This window comes from Gracilinanus agilis, chromosome 6, assembly GCF_016433145.1.
Source record: "Gracilinanus agilis isolate LMUSP501 chromosome 6, AgileGrace, whole genome shotgun sequence".
In the NCBI taxonomy this organism is placed as follows: domain Eukaryota; kingdom Metazoa; phylum Chordata; class Mammalia; order Didelphimorphia; family Didelphidae; genus Gracilinanus; species Gracilinanus agilis.
Genome location: NC_058135.1, coordinates 96516188 through 96532299, shown reverse-complemented (window position 1 = coordinate 96532299; position 16112 = coordinate 96516188).

Genomic DNA, 16112 nt, shown 5'->3' with positions numbered 1-16112 from the left:
TTAAATGAAGCCTGGGACATCTTGTGAGGCTGGAAAGCCCCGGCAATTTCTCAGCCTTGATGGTATTAAACAAATTTTTTGAGCCTTATTATTTTACTTTAATTCTGGGCAAAATGCCCTGCCAAGGGTTCGACCTTGGCCGTACCAGCCATCTGTATTCTCGGTCAAAGGGGAACAGAGTTAGCCCCCCTCCTGCTGGAGTGCTGAGAGCCCAAAGTTTTTTCAATAAGACTATAATGCATTTTTAAGGAAGGTGAGAATTATGAAAGGAATCAAAAGAGGAATCTCAGATTTTTATCTTAGATATCCCACACCTGTCTCGACCTGATAGGAAAAAAGCCAATATATGGCTCTGCCAGTCTGTATTGATCTTTTGAGGGGGTCCAGATAAAAATATCTACTTGAGATTCTAATTTCTCTTAATAGCTCCCGACAACCTTGAAGATTTTCTTTATCACAAAGCTGTTGGTGTATGTGATATTCTATATTACATTTGTAGTATAGATTTATGAATATGAACATATGCATATACATTTAAACATAAATATTTACATGGACATATGTATATACGAAAACAGCTAGATGGTACAGTGGATAGAGTGCCTGGCATGGAGTTAAGAATATCTGAGTTAAAATCTACTCTCAGACACTTGCTAGCCATGAGACCCTGGGCAAGTCACCTAACCCTGTTTGAGTCAATTTTGTCATCTGTAAAATGAGCCAGAGAACGAAATGTCAAACAACTCCAATGTTTTTACCAAGAAAGTCCCAAAGAAGGGATCATGAAGAGTCACACATGATTCAAAATAACTTTTAAAATGTAGAAATAGACATGTTTTTTATCTTAAACAGAGAAAAGGATTTCTATATGACAATCAATTTCTTTGGCTATTGGAAATAATTTCCAACTTTGAAATCTCCTTTTGGGGACGACATTCATCCTCAGGTAAATTGGAGAGGTTTCCCTTCTAGCTCACTGATTCTGTATAGATATTCCTTCTCACCCTGTCTCATCTTCTACCTCTGCTTCCCAGGAGCATTTTCCTGAGGTGAAGTCCTGTGTACCTACTGTGAGAGAAAAGGCAAATCCCTCTTGGCTTCCAAGTAGGACCTACATGGCAGGAACAGACTTAGCACTGTTCAAATCAGATGGGGATTTACTATTGCAGACTCCAGGCATATCACCTATAGAAAAAAGAAGAGGAATAATTCAATGTAGGGTCCAAAGCCTAGAGGTTAATATCAAAGAAAAGTAGGAGAGGGGCAGCTGGGTAGCTCAGTGGATTGAGAGCTAGGCCTAGAGACGGGAGGTCCTAGGTTCAAATCCGGCCTCAGACACTTCCCAGCTGTGTGACCCTGGGCAAGTCACTTGACCCCCATTGCCTACCCTTACCACTCTTCCACCTGTAAGTCAATACACAGAAGTTAAGGGTTTAAAATTAAAAAAAAAAAAAAGAAAGAAAAGAAAAAGAAAAGTAGGAGAACCTCATGGCACAGGACACTATTTTTACTCTAAATTGGGATTATATGAAAACTCTCTAAGGGACTAACTTGGCTATAAAATTCACATGAATAAGTGACCTATGTTTCCTTTGGCACAGTTTCTTGCAGGTACAGTGACAAAGGTGATGCTTACCAAGATGATCTCTGAGGAGTCTTCCAATTTGTGACATAGTTCCTATTTTTAAGGCCTTCCCTATGAACTCTGCATTCATTCATTAAATAATTCATAGCTCTTGTTTAGAGACCCTCCTACAAACTAGCAGAATGTTAGGTCTTGACAAATACATTGACATTGTTATGTATGTAGTGTGTATGAGAGGTGCCAATATTGGTATAATGTATTTACACTATATACTAACACAGGTGGTAGTACAAAGATTCAACTGTTGTTGTGTGAGAAGGGGAATTCCCCTCTCATTGTTTTGATGTAATCAATCAGGATCATTGATATAATCAATCAGTGTTTACAATTGAGATGTGTGAGGATAGACAGACCCTCAGAGAAAGGAAGTTGAAACCAATGAGATGGGAAACTGATTCCACAGGCACTGCCCTTCCTCCCCCGTGGTGCCAGGCAAATTAAGGAACTATGCCTGGTTCCTGAGATGTGCCGTGGAAGAGCTAATGGGTAGAGAAAACTGCTTATAAGCCAAAACCCAGTGACTGCACACACATTCTCATGATCTTCTGACTGGAGATTGGACTTGAAGGAGCCTTTGTTGGTGGTGAACTTCAATCCATCAGAACAGCAATTAGGGTATTTAGCTAGGCAACTCTCTACCTCTTTCCTACATTTCCCTCTCTTTACTATCACTACTTGGATGTAATAAAGCTACTAAAGCTATTAATGGCCTCATAATTTAATTTTAACTATTAGTTGGAACTAGCTTTTTTTTGATAGTCACTTTTCACAAGGAATTTTCCCAAAAGGGATTAACTTCATCTATTCTTCAATTCTTCAATAGATCCTTATCTTTCTTTTTTTTAAACCTTACCTTCCATCTTAAAATCAATACTGTGTATTGATTCCAAGGCAGAAGAGTAGTAAGAACTAGGCAATGGGGGTTAAGTGACTTGCCCAGGGTTAGACAGTTAGGGAGTGTCTGAGACCAGATTTGAACCTAGGACCTCTAGTCTCTAGGCCTGGCTCTCAATCTACTGAGCCACCCAGCTGCCCCCAAAAGATCCTTATCTTCATGGAGCTTCTAATGTATCAGAGGGGACTTGAGACATATACTGCTAAATAAAAGTAGTATACAAGTTGCTGCACATTAAAGCCAAAAATTGTTACACATTTAGATGAGAGTAAGAGTAAATGAAGTACACTTCAAGAAGAAAGAAAAATCTGAGAGTTAAGAAAGGAAGGAAAAGGAAGGAAGAAAAAAGAAAAGGCAAAGGAAAAAAGGGGAAAAATAGAAGGCAGGAAAGAGAATAAGTTAAAAGACATAATGGAAAAATGAGAAGGCAAAAAAAGAAGAAAGAAATAAAGGAAGATGGAGCGAGTGAAGAAAGGAAGAAGGGAAGAAAGGCAGAAAGAAGGATGGAAGAAAAAGGAAAAAAGAAGCTGAGAGAAAAAGAAAGAGAGGTAGTAAAGGATCACATTTAGCACTTTGGATGCTTTCACAGTTTTTGTACTTTATGGATTAGGAGATGATCACCAGGGAAAGATTTTTTTCATAGTTAATAAACATGATGAAATCTGAATCAGATCAAGGGCACATCAACAAGTCTTAGGAAGGATGGATTAATATAGGGATAAACTGGAGACAAAGGGATAATTTAGGAGGCCATTATAATAATTCTGTCACTATGTAAGACTGAGAAATGGATGTTGCTGGAAGGAGACAGGGCCAATGGGGCTAGCCCTAGCACTCAGTCTGCCTACACGATAGGGAAATAATAAGATATTTCTCCCTGAAATACTAATGAGTATCATATAAACTATTTAGAGTTAAGAAGCAATTATATCAAATCCATAACAAAATTCACTGAAATATTCCCATTTCTCCCCTAATCACATCTTCTAACTCTTCTGTCTCAAAGGAAAAAGGTGCCACCTTCTTGGCTTGGAGTTAACCTTCTTGCTATACTCTATCAAATGATGTTTATTCTGTCACTGTCAGACTAAATCACAATCTTTCTTATGAATATTCAAGCTCACCCTCTATGTTGATTCCTTGACATAAAATCACTCATAACTTCATTCTTTTTAGGAGAATAAAAAAGGAGTGAGCCATTATGACAAAGGCCAGCTTGCTTGTTCTAGCTAGGAACTTGAAGGGAAAAAAAGACACCAAAGAAAAGAAAAGAATTAAAAGAAGATGTCTTGAGATAAATCTTCCTATGCTCCCTTATAGGAAAACTCATAAAGTAACAAAATAAAATAAAGAATTCTTAACATAAAAAAAAATACCTCTGTTTTTCAAAGGCAATGAAACAGGAAATACCTGTTGTGAACACACATCTCTGTTAGAAGTATGATTCCCATAATTCACAGAGAATTATTCTCCATTAAATGGCATGAGTAAATAGTTCTGAATAGAGAGATATTTAGAATCTATATGAGTATTCCAAAGGACTAACAGTGACTTGGAGGCAATTAGGTAGCCCAGTGGATAGTGTGCTGGGCCTGGAGTCAGGAGTACCTAAGTTCAACTTCATCCTCAGATACTTATTAATTGTGTGATCTTGGAAAAACCTCTTACCTTCTCTCTGCCTCAGTTTCCTTAACTATAAAATAGAAACCTTGGAGAAGGAACTGGTAAATTATTCCAGTATCTTTGCCAAAAATACTCTATAAAAATTGGGTCACAACAAGTCAGAAATCATTAAAGCAAGTTAACAACAATAAGAAAAACAATCAATGCCTTATAATTAGACATTGATACCCCTAAAGCAGAGACTTACACTTAAATGGTCAAAGTTGGTTAAAGAATAATTCAGGGGTGGTGGTGAAGTGGGACATAAGGCACGTGAATTTGCTAGTGGTGTAGCTATGAAATGAACCAGTGGTTCAAGAAAACAACATTGTCAATAAGTGCCAAAAGTAGGAACATTAATGCTTCTTGAAGTAGAAAAGGCAAAAAGTAGAGAAGCACCTCAGTAGACATGTGGGAGTAGAAATAATATATAACAAGGCAGAGGTTGAGAGAAAGATCATTTGTACATATCTGAAGCACATATTGAGTCCATCAATCCATTGCAAACAACATGGATATCCCTGGAAATTCTGAACTGTAAGTTGAGACCAATATGGGTAACATGCTAGAAGCTCACTTTTGTTTCCTTTAAATTTATTTTGCATATATTTATATGTGTTTTAGTCATCTCTGCCATTAAATTTCAATCTCCTTTAAAGTAAGAATTGTTCATTCACAGTACTTAATAAATGCTCTCAATTTATTATTATTTTTATTGATGCTGCTATTTTCTCAAATCATCATACTATAGTATGCCATGCAATTGTGGCTCACTATAGGAGATTCAGGAAACTCAAAGGTACATGCATATGATTCCAAGTATAAATATCATTCAGTTTATAGTATTCTTATGCAAATTGGCAGCACACCAAGGTTCTGTCAAGGTACACTATTTGTGAATCCCTTATACTCATAATTTCTGGATACACTTAATTTCTACCAAGCCTAAGGATATAAGTCTTAGTTGCTAGGGATTTTTTCATGGCTACCCATGGACAAGCCCTTTTTTTATTCCCCCACAAATGGCAAGAATTATTATCCTGATAACACTTTCATTTTCTGCTAAGGGCCTGAGTTCTCATCTTTACCTTTTTCATAGTAATGGACCATAATGTTCACAATGGTATTTATTTTTTTTTTTTGAGTTTGTATGTTTGTTTATCTTAATTTTTTGGAAGGCAGGCCTGGACCAGACCTAATCAGGCTTATCCTTCTAGATAGCTTGGGGGGGAAAAAGTATTGATCTATAGGAATCTGTGTTCACACCTGCAGGCATTCTCTTTCATGGTGGGACCTGGAGCAATAAAAACTAAGGCTCACTATGGCTTTGCTAAAAATTTGTTTCTGGTCAGGAAAGAGGGATTGGAGAAACAATACATATAGTCAACCCCATTCAAAGTTAATTTTGAAAAATATCTTACTACAATCGCATCTCTCTCTTTCCTTTATACTTTTCTATTGCCTTGTTGGTAAATTTCTAAGTTAATAAATTCTTTTCACTAAAGCAATTGGTTTTTTTTTTGTTATTTTTTTGATGTCTTATGTTCCTTGATGTAGTGAAACTTCTTTGAGGTCTGTAGGGTCCTTCTATAGCTTTATATCATACTCAGGGTCTAACTGTCTCCTGATCCAGAGTTGGAACTTAGTATATACTTCATGTATGCATGCCCCATTAGAACCTTCCTTCTAGAGAACCTGAGACTAATTTATTGAACATCAGAAATTTCTGTTCACACATGCAGGCCTTCTTTTCCAGTATTGGGCAGAATAGCTACATGGCCTGAAGCTTATTATGGCTTGACTGTATACATGTTTTTGGCCCTGAAAAATGAAGGTCAGAGCATCCTTTTAGCAAACCAGCCCCATTCCTCTCCCAATATCAACATGTCCTTGTCTTGAGAAAAACTATTTATAATTTGCTTTTATCTTTAAGGGGGAAAAAGACTGAGTTTTCAGGGTTTGGCTTGATTGGCTTTGCTTCATAATGTCAGGGTAGAAGAAGGAGGAGAGTGGGGCAAAGGTTGGGAGGAGGAGAGGAAGAAGAATGAGAAGATGAAAAGGCAGAGAGAAGAAGTAGAAAGTTGAATGGCAAGGGAAATAGTGGAAGGGGCGGGAAGTAGAGAAGAGGGGAAAGGGTAGAGGCCAGGAGGAGAAAGTGGGAGAAGGGGGAGTATGATGAGGTGGAGGAAAGGTATAATGAACATATCATACTTTGATGCTTTTTCAAGTATGTGTAGAACAGTCATGATGGAAACAGATATGTTAGTCTTGGTATTCAGATATTCTGACAAATTAAATTAAAATAGATTAACATACCTTGTTTTATCACAGAAGATACTTTGGTTACACATACAACTGTGTGCAAGGGGAAATCTTCCAAGTCACTATCAGAGAAAGGAAGGAGAAGGGAATAAGACTTATTTATTGTCTGTTATATGCCAGATACTGTGCAACTAAGAGCTTTTCAAATATTATATGATTCCCACAACAGCTCTTAGAGGTAGGTGCTACTATCCCAATTTTATAGTTAAGACAACTGAGACAATCAGAGCTTAAATGACTTTCTCAAAGTCATACAACTAGCCAATGTCTCAGGTCAAATTCCAAATGAGGTCTTTCTGATTTCAAGTCTAGCATACTGAATCATGTAATTGTTCCTTTCTCCTATTTGCATTTATTCATTTCTGGTTTCACTCACATAGCCATTCCTTTTAAAGGCAGAGACCACAACATATTCAAGNTCTGGTTTCACTCACATAGCCATTCCTTTTAAAGGCAGAGACCACAACATATTCAAGCCATGATTCTTCTCTATGAGTTCTGTGTTGGAGTACACCCATTGCACTAGAGAATTTCTTCAATGTTTCATGCCTTTGATGTTCCTAGTTGTCAGTCAATCTAAATTTTTTATTGCTATATTTGTATGGTCAAGTTCTCCTTTATAATTCCTTATCTACTTTTCTCTTTACCATTCAACTTTTTTACTTTTTCTTCCCTATTCTTTTTCATCTTACTCTTCCTCTTCTCCCTGGCCCAATCTTTGTCCCCCCTCTACTTCTGTGTTCTATGAGGTTATCAAGCAAAATCAGACACTTAACAACCTGAATACTTTGGCAGCAGAATCACTGGATGAAATCTTAATAAGATCAAAGACTCATCAACAACTCCCAGGAAGGATGGTTTGAAATGAACATAATGGAGGCACAAACAATATTTAGAAAAACATTATAACAGTTCCATTGCTATGCCAAGTTAAGAGATGAGATGTTGCTAAAGGGTGTCAGGAACTGAACTAACACTCAGTTTGCCTGCCCAGTAGGGAAGCAATAAGAATTTCTCACTGAAATACTTGGCAGAAATATGCTACCTGATGATTGTAGAGTTGAAATGTCATTTTCTCAATCTATAACAATATTCATTGAAACTGTTATAACCATTCTAGAAAGCAACATGAAACTGGCTGAAAAGGTCATAAAACTATGTATATTCTTTGACCCAGCAATACCATGACTGGATCTGTATCCTAAAGAGATCAGAGAAAAGGGAAGTACCTAAATGCATAAAAATATTTTATTACTTCTTTTCATAGTGGCAAAAAAATTGGTCATCAGCTGGGGAATGGGTGAACAAGCTGTGGTATATAGTGTTAATGGAAAACTGTTGAGCCATCATAAATGGTGAACAGAATGAGTTCAGAAAAACATGGAGAGGCTTAAATGAACTGATGCAAAGGGAAGTGAGTAGAACCAGGAGAATATTGTATACAGTAACTGAAATACTGTATAATAACTAACAATGAAGGATTAAACTATTATCAGCTGTCAACTTTGTGTCAACTTTGTGGGATTTAGAAGCCCATAAACTTGTAGCCTAGTAAGGTTTTGATGATCCCCAGTTTAGTTAGCTTGAAGGTGAAAGCCTCAAGTTTAACCTTGTCAAGTGAGAATTTCTCCCTAAGGGAAAGTCCAACTTCATTAGTCTCAGACTAACAATAGACCTTAAAGTAGTTTAAGTGGGGAAGGCTAATCTCATCAGGTGTTAAGTATTTCTTTTGTCCAATGGTTTCTCCCTTTAGTACAAAGTCCTTTACCAAGATGACCCAGCCCTTGGCTGGGTCTTCCCCTTTTGTGTCCATTGTAAAGCATCAACCCCTCACTGTTATTCCTGTCTGGGACTCCTCATTTTTCTTTGTTATCATTGTAAAGTCAATCAACTACCCTCTCTCATACTCAGTCCCCAGTTCCCCTAAAAAGCTATTTAAGCTTCCCAACTTTAATGGCTCTTTGGAATTGTCATCTAGCATGGTGGCACTCCCAGGAGTTTGGTGACCAGGGCTTCCAGAGTCTGGGGACTCTGTGTGGGTTGATAGTGGACAGCTCTGTGAGGATACCTAAATTTTAGCTTTACACTCCTTTTCTGAATTAAAGAGTGGCTTTTTCTGACTATTTAATAGTTGTGTGTTTTTTCCCAGTTAAAACTTTAAAAACACAGAACCACTAAAATAGTTAAAAAGAACAAGTCTTTAATCAGGAAAAGGAAGGCAATGTTCTGATTGACCACTACACACAGTCCAGTGCTAGCTACTACACAGAGACAAGTCTTTGGGACTCTGGGGACAAAGTCTCCAGGAAAAAGCACCTCAAAAGGAGATTTTTCCAATGAGCTGAAGAACTCAGAGGCTTATATACCTTTTGGGAAATATAGGACTGGAAGGTTCAATTGATGGACTTACATGGCCATAAGAGAAGAAAGAGGAGTCCAGGCTGGGGCTGGACTACTTCTGCTACAGTGGATGGAACTTCTAAGACAAAAGAATACTTAAAATTTGATTATATCTACCAATTCTATCTAAGCTGAAATCACTGGGTACTTTATGGTTTATTGTTCAGTATTGGACTTCCCTTAAGGCAAGTTCCCAAGGGACAGGGGCAAACTTGGGCAGGGGTCTATAAACAAAGTTGGCACAACAAAATAAGTTTCTAAAATAACCCCAAAGGACTCTTGTGTAAAAACACTCCACCAAAACAAAAATAAAAATTCCAATTATCCACAGCCAAAGAAGAAATCTTTGGAATCTGATTGTATATTAAAGTATGCCATCCTTCACTTTATTTCCCTCATGAGTTTTTTTTTGTTTGTTTGTTTTTTGTTTTTTTGTTTTGGGGTTGGGTTTTTTTTGGTATATGTGATGTATCTTCAGACATGGCAAGGGTAATATAAGAATATGTATTGCATGAAAACACTGATATAACCTACATCAGAATATTTATCACCTCAGGGAGAGGGAAAAGGAAAGGAGGAAGAGATTTTTGAATCATAAAATATCAAAAAACAATTGTCAAATTGTTTTTACATGTAATTGAAAAAAGAAAAATCAATTTAAAAAAGAACCTTCATAGAAATTGAGCAGAGTAGGAAAAAATGCGGGATAGGGAAGGACAAGAAAACAAAGAAGATAAAAAAGAATTGAAGAAAATGGGAAAGATAAAATTAAGAGGAGGAGAAAAAGGAAAAAGAGGTAGTGGGGAAAGTAGGTAGAACTGAGAAGAAAGGTGAGAAAAGTAGGCATGGCACACAGGGAATGTATTTTCCTCAGTTGGGGGTGAAAGGAGGAACTGGGTTAGGAAATATATTTTCATATATATGTATATATATGCATACACATATCAGTAAATATATATAAGTATATATGTGTATGTACATGTAACAATATATATTCTCCATAATGTTGATTTTCATTGTGAGAATTTAACATTAGCCTATAGTTCTTTTCTTTTTCTTAATACCCAAAGATCATCCTTTGATTTTAAAGGGAGGGTTTTGAACTAAATTGGATTGGATTAGATTGGTTTTGTTTGGATTAAGCTGTAACTTGCCCCACCCTCTGATCTAATCATAGGAGAAGGCAAGGCATGCATGGACCAATATGATCCCTGGTGGATTCCAGATGACTCTTGCCTCTTGTCTTACATGACTCCCTAACTTTCTGGAAGACTGGTCTATTGCTCAGTGTGGTCAGAGGCCTCCAGGCAAAGGGTGTTGGAAAAGGGGATATCAATCAAGGTAGAAGTTTGAACCTGGAGAAGTTGAGTCATTTTTGGTTCGGAATTGGAATCAAAAAGGTGTTCTTGGGGGTGGCTCCTGAACTTGATGGTAAGAGGTCTTTTCTTTCTATGACCAGCTCTTTTAGTTTATTTAATAAATGATTAAAAATCAGGATTTAGTCTCCAGAGAATTTTAATTTTAACAGTTCTAGAAACTTCAAAGCCAGGAGTGAATGCCTCCTCTTTTGTTTTGTCTTTTTTCTACGGCTTTTTTTCCCCTTGTCACATGGAGTGACTGACCTTAGTGTAAAAACTTTTTTTAATATATAAGTTCTGGGTTCCTTAGAAGCTTAGACTATCAAGGAGAAACTTTGGGTTAGATTACTGTTTCTTGTATGTGTTTGCAAATTATTTTTCTGTCTCTGTCTGTCTTTCATTCTTTTTATCTTTGTGTCTCTCTTGTTAGAATAAAATTAATATCCCAAAACACCAAGTATTATATTTTATAAGATTTATTAATAATCACTTAAAGTAGAAGAAATTAAAAAAAAGTAAAAACCTGAGTAAAGAACACTTGAGTAAAATTCTCCTGCCTCTCACCTCACCCCACCTCCACCAGCTATGTTTCTGGGAGAAGGGTATGAGGGGCAGAGCTATATAAAACTTTATCTCCAAAACAGCTCTATCCTAGTATGCACTGGCTATAGAGCTAAGATGTTTAGAAGAGTAACCTTCCTCCCCCTTCCCTGTAGGGGGTAAAAACACCAGGGAGTCACTTGCTTCCATTGCCATATGGGCAGGGAGTTAAAAGGGTGGAAGTGACTCCTTAGGTAAAAGCTTTTAGGACTCTAATTGTTGCCTAAAAGAAACACCTGGGCTTCCAAGGCAGCAGCAAGCACTCAGATGTTAGCAATGTAAAGGAAAGAGGGATTTATACCTTAGCCTCTGCACAGAAAACTGCTCTGAAGGACTCCCAGCCAGTGTGCTCAAGAGAAGTGGCAAGGCAGGAGGTGGCAGACTTGGCAGGTGTGGGAGCAGCAGCAGCAGGACATCACAGAAATTTATCCACCTCCCCAATTTAAACAATTTAGGTAAATAAAGTCAAAAAGCCAAATCTCTCCAAGTCAAGGTAGAATTTTAGAGTTTATTGAAAGAGGGCCAAATCTCCCAGATAAACCCGGTCATTGCAATTGCCTATGCAATTACATAGTTAGAAACCAGCAAACGACAAATCCAGGTAGCAGAGACCTGGTTTATATACTATTACAGTAACCAAGTAAATATTTCCAAACAAGGATTATGACTTATATCATAAGATACAGCATCATATAGATCTTTTTTAGAAACTGTTACTGAACTACACATCTGATTGGTTAGTTCATTTAGGAAAACTATAATATGGAAATGCATACTGCCATATTTTGCATGAGGTAAGCTGGCAGTTTGCCCTGGTCAGAATGTGGAACATGCCATGAGACAGGCAGCTGGGTCCACTTGGCAGTTGGAGCCAGGGCATAAATAAACTTGGCAGACCCTGGCTACTTCACTTCTCCCCTCACCTGTCACTTGCTCCATACCCCCTTGGGACGGGGTGGTGGGAATGGGAATGTGGGTAGGATTTTAGGCTTAGAATAGAATTAAACCAATTCTGCTGAACAATCTATTGTTACTAGAGGCAAAGTGAACCAACCTTTAACCAAAGATTAATTTTATTTTGTTATCAAAAAGACCACACCACTCTGACCCAGGGCTGTGTGCCCTGGGTCAGCAGAAGAGCATCTAGGAAGACCTATTAGCATCTTGAGTTAGATAAATCTTTCACCCTTAGTTCTCAGTACTTCCTAACCTTCTTTCCATTACCTTATTCCCTATACTCCTGTTTTCAATAAACCCCTTAGCCTTAATCTGAGAACTTTGTGGTAATTGCCTATCCATCTAAGACCAAGCAGGGACTGTCAACAGAAAGGTCCTGAACAGCTACAGCAGGGATAAACTCCATGGCAGTTGGACAGGAAGTCCCATACTCTCTTCCTGTCAAAGTACTATACACAATAATAGGAAGCTACTGCCTCACTAGGACAGGGCTGGAGTTTAGAGATCTTAAAGGATCCTGGTGTCTAGCAGAGAGAGTTTCACTTAGCACTCTGCTAACCTGGGCTGGATCCTTGTTACATTTATAATCAGTTTCAAGCTCAGTCCTGGTACTGCCCATACCATCCTCTCTATAGCCTTCTAGTATTATTACTAGCACTCAGCCCCATTATTCATTACAAATCCCATATTAGTCTAAAGGTCAAATCACAAGACAATACCCTTATTTAAAGAATAGTGATGACCATTTCCTCAGACTCAGCTGATCTAGGGAGAGGATGGTTATTTTCCAAATAGGGGAGGGTGTGCATACTTGCACCATATTGGGACATGATGCAGCATATCAGGGCCTGAAACTCAAATGGTCAGCATCTCATGATAGAAGGGAAATATGACTTAGGGAGGGGTTGGAAATCCCCTTAGAAGCAGTTTTATGCTTTAGTTAAAGATCCTTATAAAAATCACAAATCTGCTAATTGTAATTAAAATTATAATGGAATTATACTAATCACTTTAGAATCACAATATTGATTATCTTAAACCTATCACTATAAGTAAAATCCAATCAAGTATAAGGGGGTAGGGGTCTATCTTCCCAGACAAGGAGAAAGAGGAGGAGCAAGGGTGGCAGAGGCTTTTTAAACTAATCTGTCTTTTTTTTTTTTTTTTTTTTTTTTTTTTTTTTTTTACAAACTAATCTGTCTTTAAAAACTGCTCTACAACTTAAAGTAGAGTTAGGATCCTATAACTCCAGACCTCTGGTTTCCATCATGTAAAATTTAAATCAATATCCAGTAACTCCAAGTATTCTATTTTATAAAATTTATTAATAATCACTTAAAGTAGAAAAAAAAATCTAAAAGAAATAGAAGTTGAAACCTAATTATCAAACAAAAAGTAAACCCACATGTGTAGATTCTCCTGCCTGGCATAAAGCCTGCTTTCCCAGTCCCAATCAGGAGAAAGGGAGAGGGGCGGGGTCACACAAAAACTTTATCTCCAAAACGTAAGGATGCAATGTGAGAATGAAAGTGGGATGCTGGGATTTAGAGTCCTGGGGAACAGATTCTCTCATAAGAAAGCTTGGAAAGGGAGACAAAATCAGCAAGATAGCCAGACAACAAAGTTAGAAAGGTACAAGGAAAACTTCAAAAGTGTTATTTCAGCTTTAAAAATATAAGAGCAAGGGAGAGATTACCTTCAATTTTCTTTATTTCTTTAATTCTCATTTAAAAAAACACACACACACACAAACTAAGCTGTACATAGGCAGTTCGATAGAACCATGTGTTCTCTAGGGAGAAATCCAGGGAGCGGACTTAGGCAGTAACCAACAGTGTCTAATTTACTCTTTTCTATTTTTTTTTTTTTTGTTTGTTTAGCCCTTTTGTGTGTGTGTGTAAATCACAAAGATTCACAGTAAGAACCCTATCCCACAAGGATCTCTTTCACATAGGCTGCTCATCTCAAGGGAACAAGGGCTATTACCAATAAAGCCATTGGAATAGCTAAAAAACAAGCCATTAGCTTTTTTAAGAAAAGGTTTACAATTATAACTATACCAGCGAGGGACTCCCTTTGGCCTGTTTTATGTCTTTTGACTTTAAAAGAGTTAAAAATAACTATTAGAAGTAAAACCCCCAAGCAATTAAATTATTGGAACTTTTGGGCCATAATCACTGATGAATCCACAAAGGTTTAATCATATAGTAAAATTTCTAATAAGTCTTTCATGGCTTTTTCATATGCTTCTTAGCCTATGGTCTCGGCCTGCTCCACCTGACTTTTATGAAAATAAAACTATATTTTCATAAACATTGTCTAGACTAGGCTATTATGAACATAGAACACTTGATATGTGTAGCTACATATGTTTTTGAAGGGCATGAGAGAGGAAAAAGCTGAAAAGGAGAAATGAGAAAACATTAAAAAAGAGAGGAAAAAAGAAACATTTATCTTGGCTCCTATTTTAACTTTTGCATTTGAGGATCTCATAGCTCCCTTATGAAAAGACTCTGACTCAGGTTAACTGATAATGCTCCCAAAACTTAAAGGGTCAATACATTATTGGGTTGGGGTTTTTTTGTTTGTTTGTTTGATTTTGGTGAAAAGCTAGATCATGCAGCCCTAAATTATTAATATAATAAATATGATATATAAAATTCTAAATCACTCTTGATTAGAGATAAAACAACTTGGTGCATGGGAAGGACAGAAGTAGATGGAAGGCCCAATCCCCACAGGTCAGTTTGTTATCTCCAAAGGCTCACTATGAATCTCATGATGTAACATCTGATTTCTGGGGACATCTTCTATTGATGTCTGGAATCAAGATGATCTTCACAGTATTTCCTCTGGAAGATCTACTTTCCTGGAATCTATGGACCTTTAAGATGGCTTCACATTTCTCCCCTCAGGAGGAAGAAATCTGCCGGGTATCTAAATCCAAGAGGACGTTTATGCCAAGATAACTCCATTTCTAATAAATCATATCAAATAAGTGTTTCAGTATTTCAGGGCTTGAAACTACCCAAACTATGCCATATAGAAGCTGAATCATCATGGAGATATCGCTTTAGACTTCATACTGGATCTCATGACATGCTTACCACTGACAAAGACAGATCTTTTTTAAAAAATATATTTCCCCCCAATTAAATGTAAAAATAATTTTTTTTATTATTTGGAATAAATAATACTTGGAATTTTTCATTAAATTCTGAGTTCCAAATTCTTTCTCCCTTCCTCCCATCTCCCCTCCCTGAAATGGTAAGTATTTTGATAGAGATTTTATATGGGCAGCTATGTAAAACTTTTTTCCATATTAAGCATTTTGTGGAAGAACATTAAAACCAGCCTTCCCCACCACCCCCATGAAGATTGAAAGTGAAATATAGTACGTTTTGGTCAGCATTTAGAGTTCCTACTATAAATTAGCTGTCATTTGTCATACCACCTGACTGAGCTTCTCTGACTCCATTTACCTCATTGCTTCCTAGTGACAGGATGACTGTTGTCTTGGACTCATCACATTGTGACCATCCTCTAAATAATACTAGTCAGATTCTGGGGATTATATCTATTTTTTATTTATGCAGCAAGACAGGAAGTTGAAAAGAAGACACATTTTAATTTTAATGCAGGGGCAGCTGGGTAGCTCAGTAGATTGAGAGCCAGGCCTAGAGACGGGAGGTCCTAGGTTCAAATCCGACCTCAGACACTTCCCAGCTGTGTGACCCTGGGCAAGTCACTTGACCCCCATTGCCTACCCTTACCACTCTTCCACCTGTAAGTCAATACACAGAAGTTAAGGGTTTAAAATTAAAAAAAAAAAAATTAAAAAAAAATTTTAATGCAGCTCTTCCCTGATGGGTTTTTAAATATAATGCCTGGTAAACACAGGGTGAATAATATCTATTAAATATTTATTTTGTGTTGGGCATTATGCTAAGGACTAGGGATACAAATACTAGCAAGTGAGGTAGACTCTGCTCTCAAAGAGTTTACATTTTAGCGGATGAAAGTGAATTCATAAAGGGGAAATGGGGGGCCAGTAGGAGAACAGAAGTATTCTCTGGAAATGACAAGGAGACATGGAGGCCTGGTTTCAGGTAAGATAAGGCAAAATCACATCTATCAGTGCCCAGAGACTCAGGGACAGAATTCAGGTGGTTCCCTTGGTGATAAGGGGTTAAAAAATAGAGCAAGTGTGTTCTCTAAAATGTCAGAAAATGTCCTGGAGTCTTACAAATAAGATAATAATAACAATAACAAT